Source organism: Chenopodium quinoa, unplaced genomic scaffold (genome assembly GCF_001683475.1).
Source record: "Chenopodium quinoa cultivar QQ74 unplaced genomic scaffold, ASM168347v1, whole genome shotgun sequence".
In the NCBI taxonomy this organism is placed as follows: domain Eukaryota; kingdom Viridiplantae; phylum Streptophyta; class Magnoliopsida; order Caryophyllales; family Amaranthaceae; genus Chenopodium; species Chenopodium quinoa.
In genome coordinates this window covers 711376-725609 of record NW_018743292.1, presented here as the reverse complement: position 1 = coordinate 725609, position 14234 = coordinate 711376, and the positions used below count along the sequence as shown (strand labels likewise).

The 14234-nt window shown below is 34.6% G+C and overlaps 1 pseudogene; it reads left to right on the top strand.

Annotated features, from left to right (window-relative positions):
- The first annotated feature begins 4113 nt into the window (after positions 1 to 4113).
- LOC110736161 lies at positions 4114 to 9621 on the top strand (annotated as a pseudogene).
- The last annotated feature ends 4613 nt before the right edge of the window (positions 9622 to 14234 follow it).

Here is a 14234-nt window from a genome sequence, read left to right as displayed (position 1 = left end):
TCTAAAGCACCCAACTACTCTCTCAAGCTAGAGGGATTACTTGAATCATGAATACAACCTACTCTCGTGGTTACATAGCATAAAACAAGTGTTAAAGCATAATCACGATGACATAAACATTCCCTTGACATGTAATCCCTATTCTCATGGCATTTCGGGTCAATCAAGCATAAGGGAGCTAACTCAAGTTCATCTCTCGATCCTTCGTTGAGAAAGCTTGGATAAATAGTTATAGCAATGGCCATATACAAGAACTAAGCAATTAAACCACTTAAGCTCAACTAATTAACATCCCACAACAACCAAATTAGCACATGCAACAAGTAATTAGTGACTACATTGAGGGTTTTGCCCAAACCCTAGAATTTAGACTACTCACAATCCATGGAGGTTAAAGCAATTAGAGGTTTTAAGCAATTCATGAACAAGTTCAAACTAAGGATTAAGCTAATTAACAATCTAAACATGCAAGAATTAAGCAAGTAATCAACAACAAAGTAAAGAGAATTAGAAAAGATGAGTAAGAAATGGTTACTATGAAGCTTCAAAGTGAGCAACAATGGTGGACTTTGTCTTCTACAATGGTTGAATTTGAATATTTCCAAGCTAATAATTAAGAACTAACTAATGATTTGAGAATTTAATGTTCTAAGACTACAAACTAAGAGGAAATCTCTAAAAAAACTGCCTAGTCCGTACAAATGAGCTCAAAGGGGGTATTTATAAGACCCCCAAATAAAAAGGACGGAGAAAACAAGAATCGGGCTTGACTGCAGGTCTGCACGGACGTGCCAGTTATGGCACGGACGTGCAGCCTCTTCTGCACGGACGTGCCAACTTAAGCACGGTCGTGCAGGCCTTGGCAGAATGTTCTAAGTTTCTGGAGCACTCTTGCACGGACGTGCAAGGTCTGGCACGGTCGTGCAGCCTCTTCTTCACGGACGTGCCTAATTAAGCACGACCGTGCAGGCCTTGGAGAATGCTGCTTCTGGAACCTCCTGCACGGACGTGCAAGGTCTGGCACGGCCGTGCAGGGTCTTCTAAGCCCTTTTTTCCATCTTTTCTTCTATATTGCTCCTTTCCTTGGCTTCATTCAACCATCTTCTTGCTCCTAACCTCGGTTTTGTATCCATGGGCTTCATTTGGTCGTCTTTGAACCTAGAATCTCAACAAAAACACTATCAACCGGTGAAGCATAGGACACAAAAATTGCATAATAATAGAGTAAAAATGAACCAAAACACAAATTTTATCAAGTAAACTAGGTTCAAAAACACCCTAAAATCATATCAAATAGCAAGTTATCACAGTCTAAGTGCCATTTACTTAGCTAGAGATTAAGTGCACCATGATCGGACCAAGCACATTGATGTCAGGTATCATTTCTTACGTACTGACAAGAGGATTAAGGTGAAGAAGATTGGGACTGTTGACAACCCGGCTGATTTCTTCACTAAGCCTGTTCCATTTAGTAAGTTCAAACATTGCTTGGACTTGCTAAATATCGATTACTATGTGATGTAGTACGCCCTTAGGGGCGGTGTTGGGGAGCTCCTGGTGTAGGCATGTTGGCCTAAAGGTGGAGCTTGCCCGGGGCTTGTGATGCAGGTGGAGCATTATGAGTTGTTATACTTGGAGACGAGTATGTGATGGGTCTTGGTTGGAGGCTTATCGGGATGGGTCTTGGTTGGAGACTTATCAGGATGCACAGCTTATGCATGAGCTTTGCATCGGGTTAGGCTAGAAATGTTTTTCACTATGTGGTTGATGAGATCGTGTTGCTGACTACGAGTTCTCGTCAAGGTGGAGATTGTTGAATATGTGACTTGAATCGTGCAATCATCAGTGCCCGATCGAGCATGCTGTGCCCGTTCTGACTGGGCGGTGAGGATAGGAAGTCTGAAGATAGACCGCGCGAAGAACCCCCACTGCCCGATCGAGCAGGCTGTGCCCGGTCTGACCGGGCGGCGAGGGTAGGCAGTTAGGCGGCTTAAGGCATTCCAGCAATCCCCATTGCCCGATCGGGCAGGCCGTGCCCGGTCTAACCGGGCGGTGGGGGTAGTCTACGTCAAAGGCTATTGCTTGATGTTGCTTCTTGCGCCCGATCGGGCAAGCCTTGCCCGGTCTGACCGGGCGGAGAAGGAATTTGACGGAGACGCGTTTTTGCGGGTTTTTTAAGAGTTATCTTTTTATTATCTTTTTGCCCAAGTATCTTTTAATTAGGGGTTAATATAAAAACTTCCTAATATTAGTATTAGGGTGAAGAGAGACAGAGTGAGAGCCATTCAAGAGAGAGACTTGATTCATCTTTGTAATCTTTGCAGTTTATAGTGAAATCTTTGATCTCGGTGTCCGTGGACGTAGCTATGACATTGATAGTGAACCACGTTAATTCTTGGTGTGTTCTTATTGTTTGCATTGATTTTATTTATTGTTTTCGATCTTTGCTTCCGCTGTCGCACAACAAGGGACCATAACCCTAGATGTCTATTTATAAAGACTCTCTTCCTATCATGCATTAGAAATGGTCCAATGACCTCCACACATAAAACTAAACCCATACTCTATAAAAGACGTAACAAGCCCAACAATAATAATTACCTAAATGGGTCACTTTAATTTTGGGCTAAACTATATGATAGCATATAAATACAATCGTAACCGTATAGTCCGCAAACATTATTGTATTTAGGTCCATAAATTTCTTACAAATACAAGAGCAATTATTGGTTCAAACAACCTCGATCCATCAAAGTTGTTGGGTCTTTTGATTTTATATTTATTAGTGAGTTATTCAATGATATGAATTGAAGTTATGGCTTTGGTAAATTTTTCCAAATTTAAGTAAGCCTAAGGGAATCCAACGCCAAATTAGGTAATAGCACCGTGCGTTAAACTTATTTAGAAAGTGGTGTAAGCCGTAAGCCCCGACCCTTATTTTACTAAACTTATCACGCATATTTGCATAAACTAGTGAAACTGTAGTAACTCTTATTTCAATGTATATTACGTTAGTGAGTGAAATAGGTTTCATCATTGTCTCAAAATGTTTAACACGGAAAAACACAAATAAAAAAGTACTAATTTATCTCACCACACCAATAACACATACTCTGCACTTGTAGTCTTGTACTATGCACCCAAATCTAATTACTTATGCTCATTTATGGTGTTGCATTATTGTCTGCGCTTCAATAGTAAGATCAATATAATGTGTCCGAAATACGTCTTCGCATGATTTCTCTCTTTTTCATATTTACGGCAATTATAATGTAAAGATGGATGAAGACCGTGTTTCATGTAAGATCTGTGTGCCTCGTTTCTGGCTATTGGTCCGGTCTAGCTTGACTCATGATTGAGCCCAATATATATCTTAATAATATACTAATTTTTTATCAACCAAACTCTACTATATCATTTTTTTACTTATTTATCTAGTGATCAAAGTCAAAGTTCATTTTCTCAATATTTTTTTTTAATTTATTTTTTGGTGTTCCACCCGAATTAACCCTTTGGGGATCAGTTTTGAGTGGTTAGGTTCCACTCCCCTGTCAAGTCCCAATTATTGTTGCGGGGGATCGAATATGCAGTCCTCCCAACCAAGTGCAGTTCCAATCACCACTGCACCAACAACCAATTCACTTTCTCATTTAACTACTAGGAAAAAAAAATTGTAGCTTCAATTGTGGCAAATAATATTTTGGTTACCTACGTATCAATTTTATTACTTGCATAGTTGTTTACTACTTTGTATTACATTCTCTTTCCTTTTTTTAGCATCCATTAAAAAAATAATAGAAAGACAAATAAGTATGTACTTTGTTATTTTTAATTTAGTAACTAGAATTATAATTAACATACATAATAATTACTTGCTTTATTTAGACTTTAGTCATTTTAACAAAACTTCTCAATCTCTAGTACTACGAGTCATTAATGACTCTTTGTTCAACAAAAAAAAAAAAGTCATTAATGACTCTAGTAATTTAAATCTTGTTGGTACTAACTTGGTAATAATTTTAAAGCATCCCATGCCAATGGTTGATAAGAGGTCATAGCTTGTAATTTATAAATAGTTATTAGAGCTAGTAGTTTACGTACCAATGTTGAGCTACAATAGTTGTTGCTTTGGTGAAACTACCTAACTTAGTTCATAAAGACCAATGCATGCGTTGTCCAATATATAATTTCTCCTTTTGCCATGTGATTATTTTTTTTTTTGCATTTTATTGATGTAGCTTGTTATCGTGGAGGTTGTAGCTTAAATTAACGTAGTTTGAGAATAATGATGATGTGGCAAGCCAAAATTAAATCACTTGTAGCTAATCATTAAGGATGCTCTTATACAAAAATATTTCATTTTGATAGCAATTAGAGATACTAATAGATCGACTTCTTTAATGATACAAGTGAGTACCAACTAAGCAAAAATTTACCAAAAAGGTTTATGAAATTGAGTCATAAATAGGATTAGGGGCTTGAACACTCATATATGATTGTTCACCCTAGACATTTTTCCCTACCTATCACATCTATCACATGTAAACAAAAACAATAAAAATGCAACACTCTATTATTGCTAATCTTTCAAAAGTTATATAGTGAATTTCCTTGTAAGCCCTCATCAACTTTGTTTTATAAATCACAACAAACTTCTTACATCTCCATATCCATCATCCAAAAAATAATATAAAATAAAATATATACTTTCTTCTTCTTCTTCTTTTTGAACAACTTAGCTTAGCTTCAAAAAATAATAAAAATGTTGAGCACATCCACGGTTGTGATCAACACAATCCCACCACCAAATCTATCGCGAAAGCCCTTTGTTGGAGGAGGTGAACAAAATTATGTTAAACTCTTAAACTCCTCTAGGGTTATAAATAATGCATCAGTAGGTGCATTATTTTTATCAAGAAGGTTGTATGGTGATGGTATTGTAACTAGGGCACACCGAGCTAAAAACGGTGGCCTTAGAGTGCGAGCATTAGCAACCAAAAATAGTGAACAAGCAGTGAAAGTCAAGGCCACCATATCGGTAAAACCAACTGTTGGTGGGTTATTGACCAACATTGGCATAAGCCGAGGGGCTGATGATATTATTGATGTGCTTGGTAAAACCCTCCTCTTGGAGCTTGTTAGTACTGAGGCAAAACCAAGTAAGTTATAAAAACAACGAACGAACTACTCGTAACTTAATATACAAGTATACTTCAATTAGGGGTGTCTAATAATTTCAAAGACAGATTTAAATTTTACATACGTACAGATTAAGGGAAATTCTTGTACGAGTTTTTTTAGTACTTTTGCTATATAGATTTTTACAACATTTACACACTTTACTTAATTGATATAATTTGATTATTCTTGAGCCCAATTTATCATAAAAATGATTGAATGTACCAAATATGTAGATTTGATGGTGGAGGCGCATGCATAATAATGCTCACTGCATGCCTTTTGATTTCTTGACATCAATATGCATATAGTTCTAAGCTACCTTGGTCTAGCTAGTTTAATAGTATGTCACATAAATAATTATTTTAAATTATGCTATCAATTTTAAGTTCTAATCTTTTAATTAGTATAAAGATTAGATTGCACGCCTTTAATTAATTATTATTGATTTGAAGATGCGGGATCAGAAAAGGAAACAATCAAAGGATACGCTCATCGTTCAAAGGCAGAGGATGGAATGGTGAAATTTGAAGCTAATTTTGAGATTCCGCCGGAATTTGGAGAAGTAGGTGCTGTACTTGTTGAAAATGAACACCACAGAGAGATGTATCTCACTGAAATCGTACTCGATGGACCGTCTTTTGGTTAATCAGTTCAAATTACTTGCAATTCATGGGTGCACTCCAAATATGACAACCGTGAAAAAAGAGTATTCTTCACTAATAAGGTATAGAATGAACAAACTTCATAATTTTTTTGATTAACGAGTCTAATTTAAATTAATCGTTTAAATACTCTTAATTCGCGGTATAATTTTCTAACGCACGTATGTAATATTATTGTATGATTTGTAATGACCAATTTGCAATGATGTAATATTGTATGTAGTTGTACTTGCCATCAAAAACACCAACTGGATTGAAACAATTAAGGGAGAAAGAGCTTGAAACTTTGCGAGGGGATGGAAAGGGCGAACGTAAGAACTTCGAGAGAATTTATGACTACGACACGTACAATGACCTTGGTGTTCCAGACAAGAATCCCGAATACACAAGACCGGTATTGGGTGGTACTAAAGATCTTCCTTACCCTCGAAGTTGTAGAACTGGATGTCCTCCTACTAAAACAGGTATTTTATTTTTATACTTCCAATCACTGCACCACTATTTTCAACATTCTGACCATGACCTTTATACATACCTGTGTATAGTAACAAACTAACAATTAAAATAAAAACTATGGTCCATGGTAAAATCATAATTATTTCATTACAAGAGTAACATCTAGTTAATCAGGCTTGTATATAAATTAGCCACATTTTTAAAAAAAAAATTGATGAAATAACAAAGCAACCCTTCATTTATTAGGTGAGTGACAAAACTACCCTCATTTATTAGCTAAAATTACCATATTACCCCTAATTTATAATTTTTTGTACATTAGACTTGTAAACTTGATTCTGCACAAATTTATATCAGCAGTATATATATACAATATGCAGATCCAAGCTCGGAGAGCAGATCCTCCAGTGTATATGTACCTAGAGACCAAACATTTTCAGAGCTAAAGAATGCACAATTCGGGTTCAAAACCGTGTACTCGGTGCTACATGCTGTTGTACCATCATTGGAGACCGCGCTCATTGATCCTGACCTCGGTTTTCCATACTTCACGGCCATAGACTCGCTCTACAACGAGGGAGTCAATTGTCCCGGGTTACAACAACACGAGTCCTTACGGACTGTGTTGCCTAGGATCATCAAAGGCGTCTCTGACTTAAAAGATAATGTGCTTCGTTTCGAGCTCCCCAAGATATTTGATCGTATGAACATTAATTACTTTCTAATATTAAGCTAATAAACACAATTAATTGACGAGTTTGAACAAACTCTGCACTAACCAATTAATTTATTTTTTTATTGGTTGACTTATATACAGGGGATAGGTTTTGTTGGTTTAGAGATGAGGAGTTCTCTCGTCAAACTCTTGCTGGCTTAAATCCTCTAAGCATCAAGTGTGTTACGGTATGATATGCAAAACTATATATTATATAGTTTATGGATTAATATAAGATATAGTACTAGATGAATTATAGTATTATACATAAATTATGTGAGTAATGTTACTAACATACATAAAGTAGCAATTTATAAATATATATGGTTATTAGCCTATTTCATTGCTTAGGATCTCATACGAAACGATTATAAACTTGCAATTTTGCAGGAATGGCCGCTAAAGAGTAACTTAGACCCTAACATTTACGGCCCACCCGAATCAGCTATGACTACAGAGCTTGTGCAAAATCAAATAAAAGGCTCCATGACTGTTGAACAGGTTACTTAATTAATTGATTTTATGATGATTAGCTTTAATTAATTTTTTTTCGAGCTTCCTATATGATGTAACAATCGTGTATATTGCAGGCTTTGAAAGAGAAGAGGTTATTTATAATAGATTACCATGATACATTTTTGCCTTATGTGAACAAAGTAAGGGAGTTCAAGGGTTCAACTTTGTATGGATCTCGAGCTTTGTTCATCTACAACGATGCAACACTTAGACCTCTTGCTATTGAATTAACCCGGCCTCCATCCGATGGAAAACCTCAATGGAAGAAAGTTTTTACCCCAGGAACTTGTGCCACTTCTGAATGGCTTTGGAAGATTGCCAAGGCTCATGTTCTTTCCCATGACTCTGGCTATCATCAACTTGTTAGTCACTGGTACGTTACGTTCTCATTAATTATTTTTAATAAGATTGCACAAATTTGAGGATATGATTTTAATTATCTCCTTATATTAAGTCTAGCTATTTTTATATGATAATGAAAAAACATTCTTACATTCATGAATTTTTTTCATAGAACACATTATTTTTGTTCTATGAAAAAAAATTCATGAATGTAAGCTAACTACATTATTTTTGTTCGTTTTGATAAATGTAGGCTTAGAACACATTGTTGATCAATAGATATAAATTCATGAATGTAAGCTAACTATGTTATTTTTGTTCGTTTTGATAAATGTAGGCTTAGAACACATTGTTGCACGGAACCTTACATAATTGCTGCAAATCGTCAGTTAAGTGCAATGCACCCAATATATAGGTTGTTACATCCTCATTTCCGGTATACCATGGAGATCAACGCCCTGGCTCGAGTAGCTTTGATTAATGCAGGTGGTATAATCGAAAGATCCTTCTCACAAGGGAAGTACGCAATGGAGTTAAGCTCTGTCATCTATGGAGCAGAGTGGCGATTTGATCATGAAGCCTTACCAGCCGACCTTATTAGTAGGTATGTAATAAAAACTCTAGCTAATTATTAATTTAAATAATTGGTAATTGGTAATCAATTTAATTAACTTGTAATAAAATGTGAGTACATACATGTTGTGTTGTAAATTTCAGGGGAATGGCGGTTGAAGATCCATCAGCACCTCATGGACTAAAGTTAACAATAGAGGATTATCCATACGCGAATGATGGCTTAGACCTATGGACTATAATCAAGAAATGGGTAGCGGATTATGTGAATCACTACTACACAGATTCAGGGCTAGTAGAATCGGATCAAGAGCTTCAAGCTTGGTGGACGGAGGTAAGAACCCTAGGCCACGGAGACAAGAAAGATGAGCCGTGGTGGCCGGGCCTTAAAACAAATGAAGACCTAATCCAAATTGTCACAACTATAATATGGGTGACTTCAGGGCACCATGCTGCTGTCAACTTTGGACAATATGCCTATGCGGGTTACTTCCCTAATAGGCCTACACTCACTAGGACTAAGATGCCTACAGAAGACCCCACTTCCGAGGAGTGGAAACACTTCATCGAAAAACCCGAGGATACACTCCTTGGATGCTTCCCATCTCAGATACAGGCTACTAGAGTTATGGCAATTTTGGATGTGCTTTCAGGTCATTCACCTGAAGAAGAATATTTAGGTGAGAAATTGGAGCCTTGTTGGGAGGCAGAACTTATGATAAAGGCGGCTTTAGAGAAGTTTACCGGGCGATTAAAGGAGTTGGAGGGGATCATCGACGAAAGGAATGCTAATGAAGCTTTAAGGAACAGACATGGAGCAGGTGTTGTGCCTTATGAATTGCTGAAGCCTTATTCTAAACCTGGTGTTACTGCTATGGGAGTTCCAAACAGCATCTCTATTTGAAACTAATAGTTTATGAATAATGAATGAATAAAACTTTGGGATAAATAATGAATGAATAAAACCTATGTAACACAATACACATATATATAGTTTCTGAAGTCTACAATAATCTCTGCATAGATGTGACTATTTTTATATAGACCCATTAAAGTTTTTGGGTCTTTTTATTTTAGTGAGTTCAATGTAAGAAGTTATATATGCATGGCCTTTAATTTGCTAAATTTTCCAAATAAAGTAAAGTGTAACGCCAATTTTGCTAGTTTGATTTGAAACTAAAGAATAGATAAATTATAATAATTCATTTTATTCATGTCTTTTTTTGGTGCAATTATTTTATTCATATCTATTAATGTGTTATACTTCGTATATAACCTTTTGGTTTACATCTTTTGCGTGTGGAGTTGGTTTAACAACCTCTTCTTAATAATTGTAAGATCGATTTCAAATTAAAGCTGTTATGTCCTTTTGATTTCAAATTTAATGGAGTTAAGGCGTTTATGAATCATGATTCTACAAAAAAACTGATTTAATGGAGTTATGACCATTAGTATTTAAAAAAAATAAATTAAAAGCTCATATGAAACTATATATTAATGAGGGAGCCCCAATTCCTCATTACGAGAAACACTTTTGTTTCTCATAATGACATTTTGGAAAATAATGTGATATTTTTCACTGGTGGGAATCGCGTATGTGTCATGAGTGGGAGCCCTAAATCTTGACACATACCCCATGAGAAACAAAACTTGTTTCTTACAATGAGAAACAGAGAGTTACCCTATATTAATACTAGTTTTACAAAAAAAAAAAAAAAAAAAAAAAATTTGATAAACTTGAGCTGTCTATTAACTCTGTAGTAGTATAAGCACATAGGCAAGGTTAATAGATGAATAATACAAAAAGTCAAAATATATCAATTTTTTTTAAAACGGAAGTGCATAGAACATACTAGTTACGATATAGGCCAGATTGACATGTAAGCCAATTAGGCAAGACACAAGAGGTACAAGAGTGTGTCATGAACCGTGTGTGAACAAGTACATTATTTTTATTATTTAAAAGAGTCTAATAGGCTAGCCAACTCAATTTTAGCGAATAAGAAAATATAAAACCTAACTACTCTCCCTGTCTCCATTTTTTTTGTCCCATTGCAAATTAATGAGTCAAACTTTAAAAAACTTTGACTATAAATTTCAATTAATCTATAAGAAATAACATTTGTGGGGTTTTGTTAAATTCGTCTCATTATAAATTTTATTATTATCAAGTTTTTATAATGTTTACACGTATGAAAATGGAACTATATATGTTTCAAGACGCATAGGGGGCGACACGGACATAAATTTAATTGATAATTTGTTGGCTTGCCCATTATCAATTAAAATAATTATTGAACACGCAACATACATATATGATTGTATATGGTGATACGCACGTAAATCGGATTGTATATGGTGACACGCATATAAGAGAATCACCGAAAATACGTACGAAACATTTCAATGTACTCGGAATTTTTATCATTAAAATAAATAAATAATCTAAATTATCAATTAAAATAAATATTGGACGCGTACATACATGAATATGAGAGTATATATAAGCCAAATTTATAAAAGATCACAAATCAAACTAACTTTTTCTTATAACGACTAACACTCACAGTTTTAATATTGTTATGACACACATTTACGGCGCACTTAATTCTTCTTCCTTAAAAATCTAAAAAACCCTTCTTCCTCTGTCCCCCTCTTTTTTCTCAAGAATCGAGGTTCCTCAACATCAATGGCGTCCATTTGGAGCGAGATTCCTTCTGAAATCTTAGACGAAGAATTACTGCCTCGTTTACCTGTTATTTCTCTTCTTCGTTGGAAATGTGTTTCTGCACACTACAAGGAATTATTTTTTAGCTCAAGCTTCATTGAACGGCATTTCAAAATTTCGAAATCATTATTTAACAATCAAATGATAACTCTTGATTCGGATTCAGGAAACGACGAATTTAACTGTTAAAGTGGAATCTACCACGGGCGGATCTAAGTTCAAAGCAATAGGGTCAATTGATTCCACTTGTTTTTAACTTACAAATATTTATAAAATGAAGAAATAATAATTTATTTAACATTGAATTATTTAATATGAAAATAATAATATTCAAATTTTAAGTAATGTATCAATAATTTTATGAGTTAACTATGTGCAATATAAATTTTACGTAGTTACATGTAATTTGTTATTTTACAAATAATTTTAATATTATTTGTTTTAATTAATTTTTTTTCAACAATAATACTGATGAATTACACACAAGCTTAGATTCAGTTTATACATTATATAAATGTATTAGAGTTACCATATTAATCATATGAATATAAAAAAAAACATATATATACACTTAAGTAATGATTTACACAACAAAATTGTACTCATAATTATTTTTAGGAAAAATTGTCGTAGTCATTTTGTCAACAACTATTTGCATAAAATTTTTATCAAAAAAGCTACCTTTTAAAATAAAAAAAGTTTGAGTGACAATACCCATTTTTGGTTTTTCGGAATGTTATTGTTTATAGATAGAACTCCAAATCTTCGTTTTTAAGTGAAATATTAAAACCTCCTTAGGATTGGATGCATGATAATGATAATGGTGTTTTAATTGCTGAGAATCTGATCTACTGCATTGGACATTTTGGGTTATGGAAGAAAACCAAATCAGAATTCGGTGTTTTGATGTGAAAGATGAGAAATGGTTAGAGAATGTACTGCTGCCCCCTTATGAGGAAGGTAATGAGGAAGAAGGTGATGATGACGATTCTGGAGATCGCTCTGGGGATATGAAAAAACATGGCAGTAGTTGATGGCTGCTTAACTCTTTTGACCAATAATCTTTATAAACCCGAAGTTGAAGAGATGAAAATTTACAGGTTGAAAGAATCTTGGGTTAAATTGTTCTCATTTTCAGATGATTACATGTATGGAGCAACTAAATTCTTTCCACTGTCTCATCATAAACTAGCAACATATGCTATTTTGATTTGGATGGAATATCGATCTCTTTGGTGGGAGTGTAGCCTTCCTATATTCCTCGGGGTTTGTTGGTACAAAATCCCCATTGATGAGAGCCAATCATTGCTTGGAGGGTATAAGATGACATATTGCTTGGAGGGTATAAGATGACATACTCGAGCCTATAAAAAACTACCCCTTTCAATTTTAACAAGGAAAAAAACATCTACGAACCTTTTCACACGGCTGCTTTTGGTTATGATTGCGTATCTGATGATTTTAAGGTTTTAACATTCATTAAATCACAATCGAAGATAGGCATTATATTATCTAAGCTCTATAGTTTAAAACAAATGCTTGGGAGACCATTCCAAACCCTCCTCGGAAGAATTTCAAGTATTTTAAAACCACAAACGGTGTTTTGGCCAACAACACTTTGCATTGGAAGATTTCGAATCCAAAAAAAAAAAAATGATGTTTGAAGGAGTTAAGGTGTTTCGATCTTTTCACTCAAAAGTTTTATAAAATACCCCTCCCTGAAATACTTAATTTTGATTCATCTAAATTGACCCTTTTTAAGGGACTGAGTGTATCGTGACATGTACGTTGGATATATGGATGCTGGAGAAATATGGTGCGGAGAAGTCTTGGACTCGAATATTTCATCACCAATTTTACAAGACTAATCGTTACTATACTACAAAAAATTGGCATAGTCGGAATTTAAAGTTTGCTTGCATATAAGATGGACACAAAATTATTTTAGTATCATGTTGTCTTGGATTACCTAAGTTCGTGATCAAATGTGATCCAGACATGGAAAAGCTATCAAGATTGAATTGAAGGATGTACCCGAAGATTTGGACAATGGAACGTTCTTGCAACCTTGGATGGAAACTGCATGTTGTCCCGATATAAATTAAAGTGTCATCAACATATTACAGGGCATACAACTAATTTCAAATATAATACATGCAGTATGTTTATGTTTAGGAAAGACTATATAGAGAGATTCAAAATTTCAAAGTTGTTCTTTGTTTCATTGTATCAATAATACTCGTGATCTATACTATTCGGACTCTTCATTTCACATCACGTACCCGTGTTAGAACCTCGACACTCGGACATGGGTATACACCCGAAAATTTCACTTTTAGTTCAAAATCATGGAATTTTTCACAAAATAGTTGAGTCGGACGCTTAAACACATACCCATATTAAACATGGATACCCGAGTCCAAGTAACATAGCTCGTGATAAAGTTTGTTATTGAAATGCTTTTGTTTTAATCATCGTAGTTATTAATTTACTATTGTTGTTGTTTGCTTCATTAGTGCGGTGCCTTTGTAAACTAACATTAATCCATTATAACAAATTGTCTTTTTTTTCCATTGATGTTATTATTTGCAGAATAATATATATTAAGTATTATTTATGTTAAATTTTATTGAGTGAATATATTTATAGGATTTATGGTTATGATTTTATATTTTTTAAGAAGAGTGTTTCTTATTTTATGGTTGTAGGTTTTGTAAAAATACTCTATTTATTGATGAATAATAATTGAGTCATACCATTAAACCTTTACCCTAAATTTGTCAGAGAGCGAGTATGTGTCCATTGTTGGGAATTGGATAAAGCAATATAACAAGTTTGAAAAAAAATTATCCATCTAAATGCAATATGTTAGTATGTTTATATAAGTATTTTTTTTTACTCTATCATATAATTCACTTTACTTTTAGGAGCCGTTTGGTTGGGGGTATTCAACAAAGGGAATGGGAATCGACGGGAATCATTCCCTTTGTTGTTGTTTGTTAGGCCACTTTTCCATTTCCCCTTTCCCCATTCATTTCCCCAAATCCCTCCAAGTTCATTC